The following is a 6,010-nucleotide window of genomic DNA, read 5'->3' on the forward strand; positions in this document are numbered from 1 at the left end:
GTCTGCACTGAGAGGTTGTATCAGTTTCAGCCACCGATGCAAACCCCTGGCATAGGAAGTGTACACCTCTATCAGACTCCATTCAACCCGTGCAATTGCTTTCAAGCAGGCACCAGTGCAAATAGCAGCTTCTCCTGTCTGCACTAGGGTTTGCACTGGTTGCTGGAACCGAGACAAACCCTCTGGGTAGACATGGCCCTAGACTCCAGCTGTCTGAGTCCTGTTGCGCTGCTCAGCCCTGGCCTGATCTCTGCGTTAAAAATGCAGCTTAGTGATGGGTGCCATTTGGTGATCTCATGGCCATGTTCTCCCTAGGGCCATGGATCGCTGCCACGTGCACATATCCCTCAGCAAGCACTCACATTGCTATGGAGCCAACGTACAGTTACATAATCTAAATAATGCCATTACTCTAAGTGGGGGAGTGTCTCAGCTGGCAGGAGAGTTTTGTTCTTTTAAACCCTTAGGGAAGTCCGTGGGGATGACTGCCCTGTGTACACTTCAGCTGATCTGCCATGATGTCACAAAACCACTGCTTCCCCCGGGACGTATTTCGCTTTTTATAGCTATTTATCTGAATGCTTGCCAGGAACCGACTGTGGTTTGGAGGGGGAAGGGAGAGAATGGTTTTCCCGCATCAGTGGTTGTTTGAAGGACTCGAAAAATGTCTCCACCTGGAGCAGCCGCACTGCTCAAGACCAACTTTAAATGGCTCTGGTCACAATGGGCTGTTTGAGCCTTAATTCATCTGCTTCTGAACATTTCCCCCTAGAGTTTTAGGAGGAACGACTTACAGTACAAGGAAGTCTGTCTAAAAGTCAGCTCTCTCTGTATGAACTGCTCGAAGAGTGGAGATCCCCATGGGACTATTACAAATGGAAACCCAAATAGTTGCTTGTCATCTCAGATCCCGGTACTAACACATTGTCCGGGCTGTGAAAGTCCCAGCATGTAAGCAGCAGTATGTTAACCACGCTACACCTAGAAAATTAAGTTGCTGAGGGGTTTGAAAAATCTAATGTAATGAACCAACTGCTCTCCTGGGTGAATCCACTCCCTCCTAGGGTGACCAGACAGCACGTGTGAAAAAGCAAGGCAGGGGGTGGGGGGTAATAGGAGCCTATATAAGAGAGCCCCAAATACCGGGGCTGTCCCTATAAAATTGGGCTATCTAGTCACCCTACTCCCTCCGGACATGTGCCCGACACTACAGCTCCCAGAGCCTGCTCCAGACCCCTGCCTTGGATTCCCCCAGGGACAGTTTTGGTTGCAGTCAGGAATACGGGGTGTGGGAAAGTCTTTACTAGGAGGTTCCCCTGTTCGATGGGACACTGTCAGCATTACACTAGGGGGAAGCCCAGAGCTGATGATCAGGAGCATGTACCACAAAAACGCTGTAGAACTGGGCTTTGAGTAATAGATAATGTGCAAAAAAACACAACCCAGCATATAGTCCAGCAAACTGGTGCAGAAAGCAGCTCCTGTAATGCAGTGATACTCAGACCTCAGAGGTTCAGGAGCCAAATTAGTGATCAGCATGACCCAGCAGAGCCAGTCGTGTGAATTCATAGTTTCACTTACTACACTACTGTATATTCATATTTAAGCAGTAGGACAGGTTAATAACTTATCGCAAGGGAATAACTTAATTGGTGAATAACCTAGTAAAAGCATCCTGACTGGTTAATAATTAAATCACACAGCGTTTGATGCAAAGAGCTGCAGGAGGCACATTCAAAGACCCACTGCAAGCCTCAGTCTGAGTATCACTGCTGTAATGGCGTTAGGGCTCTGGGATGAAATTCCCCCTTCCCTGGGCTTGTGCACCACTTACATCCCATTTAAACCGATAGGGCCTTGGCCCACCAGTCATTTCACCCACAACAGGGCAACTTCTCCCAAACCACTTGCCCGCCGCAGGGACCCTTCACTCAACCCCTCTACCACCCTGGTATCGCTTTGGTTAACGGGAATACCAGTCCCTCCCTTCCCCTTGCCTTTCCCCACTCCTGGCCCATCCCTTCCGAATAGGAGATCTTGGATCTTTTAAGAAAGGATAAAAAAACCATGGAGAAACCACTGATGTCCTGTCCCTTCCCCTTATGAAAGAAAGGCAGAGACAGGGGTGAGAATGGTGCAGATGTCCGCTGAAGGAGAGTCTCCAGAGGACAACTGCTTTGCAGCGAGGCCCGGGCTAGCAACGGTGTGTCTGTTGCTGCCTGGGGTGGAGAAGGCCGGGTAGGTGCTCCCACCTGACGCTCTCCTATGATGCAGGAGGAAGGGGAGACGCATTGTGAGGTCAAAGGACAAGAAGTTGCCCCGCTGGCCTCCAGCTGAGGTGCACAGCCTTAGCTTTCACCAGGAAAGCCCTATGTGCCCAGGGACCTGCCTTCGCCACTTGCCCCCTGCCATGCTGCCCTAGTTGCCATCTGCCTCCGTGCAGGGCCGGCTCTAGCCATTTTGCCACCCCAAGCACAGCAGCACGCCGTGGGGGGCACTCTGCCGCTTGCTGGTCCCGCAGCTCGGGTGGACCTCCCGCAGGCGTCCCTGCAGAAGCTCCACCAGAGCCACGGGACTAGTGGACCCTCGGCAGGGACGCCTCTGGGAGGTCCACCAGAGCTGCCTGCCGCCCTCCTGGCAACCGGCAGAGTGCCACCCACGGCCTGCCACCCCAAGCACGCACTTGGCACGCTGGGGCCTGGAGCCAGTCCTGCCTCCGTTCCCTCAGTTTAAAAGAGGGAGGCTAGTGGCATGATGGTCTCCCTAGGGGGAGGGGCTCTCAGTTTAGGAACCTGCTCCCTGCTGTGGGGTGAACCAGGCCCGTCTATTTACAAGGGCTGTTATGGGAGAAAGGGGTGCAGGGTGTGATGCTGGGGGAGGGGAGTCTTGTTCTCCTGGGGGCTGTTGGTTTAGTTGGCTGATTTGTTTGATTTCTCTGTTTGTTTAAACATCTACCGCACCAACAAGGAAGTGCTTACGCCATCCTTCTGCATCTCAAGGGCCCTTCCAGCTCAGGGTTGTAAAGCACTAAATGAAGCCCCAGGTGACCCCTGGGAGACAGGAGCTTGTTGGAACAATGGTGAAGTCATGGCCCAGGCCTTGCTCACAGTTGCCCAGGGAGTTGGTTGCAGACCTAGGAGAAACCCTCAGATCTCCTGACTTCTGGCCATGTGATTTAACCAGACGAGCACCTGCAAAGCGCAGGCCAGCCCCGAAGTCTGAGGGCCGCTCTGAGCCAGCGTCTTGATTTGGGTCCATCTCTGCCTGATAGGAATAAAAAGCAGGTGGAGGATGGAATCCTAAGGACCCTTGGCTCCAGGTGTCACCTGCTCCACCTGCCTTGGAGTGTTGTATGATGAGGTGCCTGGGCTCCGTGTCATCCTCTGAACTATTATTATTGTCTGTATGACGGAGGTGCCCTCGGGATTCCAGTCACGGGGCAGGGCCCCACTTTTCTGGATGCTCTGGCATTGCCCTGTCAGTTCCTTGTCCTGCTTCTGGTGGAATAAATTAGGGCGTCACCTGTAGACGTTGGCCCATCAGGGTAAGTTTGTCAGGGCCCAAGTATCACCCAGTGTCACACTCAGAGCAGCCAAACAGCGCAGCACCTCCATGCAGGTATTAGGACAGGTGCTAACCACATACCTTCCTCCCACTCCATCCTCTCTGCGGAAAATGACTCACCCTGCCCGTACCATCTAAGCGGCTGGAGCTGGGTAGCAGTGGGCGCCATTTCGCACGGGCCAGGCTGCTCGCTGATGGTGGAGGTGGTTTCCCACTCGGCCAGGGAGTGACGGATATGTGTCAGTTTGGGATAAACTGCCAGGTTTGTCCATTTGTCTCTGTATTTTGTGAGTCGTTGGACACTGCACTCTGTGTGTCATGGGCTTTGGTCTCTGTGCATCTAGTGACCCTCACTGCAGCCTCTGGGCTCTGCAGACTGTGACTCTCTTGGTGCTGCGTAATGGGGAAATAGCTTGTTTCCTGGGCTGTTTTTTACAGATTGGGCTTTGTGCTGGGGTATCGATGTTGGCTGGAGTTTTAAGGGGCTATGCTGGGGTGGAGCTGCCTGAAAGGGGGACACAGTCATGAGTGTGAGAGAGACACCCTATGGATGCAGAGATGCCTTGCGAATGCTTTGCAAATCCTGAATTGCAGGTGTGTCCTGGTGAGTCTGTTTCGGCAGCATCCTCTCCTGGGGTGGGCGAGATTGGGGTGAGTTTGTAGGGAGGGTTTGTGAGCTGGGATTCATTAGGGATCAGCTCTGTTTCTGGAATTGCTTTGTCAGGCTGGGGCATGTGGATTTGGAGAACTTTTCATCAAGTGGGGCTGCTTTGGCATGTGGTTTGGTTTCTAGGTTGTTGATAGGAATTGTGATTACGGCTGGTTTGAGAGGCTGTGTGTATGGGAGGGGGGTTTCCCCCTGTGGAGCCTCATCTGGACTTGCACAGAATTTCTACATGCTGAGAATGTCTCCCTTCTGTGTGAACTTGCAGAGCGATGGGGGCTGCTCTCTTATTTACAAAGGTCTCCAATTCCCATAGCACATATTCCAAGAAATCATTCAGTTTCCAGGAAACTTCATCTTGCCATTAAATCCTGCATGTTAACCCTGTGTCAGTTAATTCAGCCTGCCTGGAAACAGGATGACTTCCTCCAGACCTGAGATGTGTTAGCTTCCTCCTACGTAGGTCACACTTAGGTTGACCAGACTGTGAAAAATGGGGACAGGGGATGGGGGGTAATAGGAGACTATATAAGAAAAAGCCACAAATATCAGGACTGTCCCTAAAAAACTGGGAGATCTGGTCACCCTAGTCACACCTCTCGTTCCAACCCCTGAACCCCTAGAAAATGGCTCAGCCCACTCCCCATCCACTCTGCTCCTCTTTGTAACCCCTAGGCTGTTACAAATTGGGAGGGTGAAGAGAAAAGTAGTTAGGAACAGAGGAACTGGCAGTCTGGATTCCATGCCAGGTCTATCTCATCCACTATCTTGTCTCTAACAGTGGCCAGCCCCAGACCCCTGAGGGAAGGATAAAGAACCCCACAGCAGCAGATGTGGGATAAGCTGCCCCCCTCTACATTAGGTTTCATCCTGATCTCTAAAAGGCAGAGATTGTCTTAAGCCCCAAAGCATGAAGTTGGTTATCCCAGACAACAGTTTTGTTATGATAAATATGCTGTTAATGATGAGAACTCCAGTTTGTGGGTAAACGGGTTAGGAAAAGCCCAGATAAGGCTCTTTTTTTCTAGAGGAGGGATTGGAAATCCTTTTATGAGAACCACGGGAGGGCTGGCGTGGAAGGCGCCCAAGAAAGGCAACTTACAGAATAGGGTGGGAAATCTCCCATTGAGGCGAAACTCCACACAGAGCAAGTTCTGGCTCCTAAAATAGGGCTGAGAAAATATTTATTTTGTGGCTGGTTTATTGAGCCCTCTTTTGTGCTGGAGAAAACAGCGGGGGGCTTTAAAGGCTCGTGTCTGCTGGCGTTAACAATGGCAGGTTATTTTTCTGACTGAGTCATAAGATTCATTGCTCTGTCATAGCTGACCAGGCTTCTCCCCGCCCACACTGGTAGCTATTGGAGTCGCTGTTGAAATGCAAACAGTGACTAAGTCATGAGATAAACTTCATCTCAGGTCAATCTGATCAATAAAAGGGTATTTTTGGTGGAGAGTAAAAGACAAATGTGCATATGCACCAACCTGCCCACTCCACTCCACCCTTGGGAGACAGCACAGCCAATGATAATGCTCCGTCCGCTCTTGCCTTCAGGAGTGCTGGTGCCACCTGGCCCAGTTAAATGTACCCGCCTCATTTCCTTTTTTTGTTGCTGTCTCCAAGGGTTGGCACGCTGGGTAGACCGGGACCGATATGAACTGTCAGGCAGCAGTGAGTACCTTTAGCCTAATAACCCAAAGAAGGGAGAATGTTTATTTTACGGTGGTAAAGAGCTATTACATATTAAGTGATTATGTACGAACCTCACTTTCAGGGAGGGTGACT

This window comes from Gopherus evgoodei, chromosome 14 (assembly GCF_007399415.2).
Source record: "Gopherus evgoodei ecotype Sinaloan lineage chromosome 14, rGopEvg1_v1.p, whole genome shotgun sequence".
NCBI classification, from domain to species: domain Eukaryota; kingdom Metazoa; phylum Chordata; order Testudines; family Testudinidae; genus Gopherus; species Gopherus evgoodei.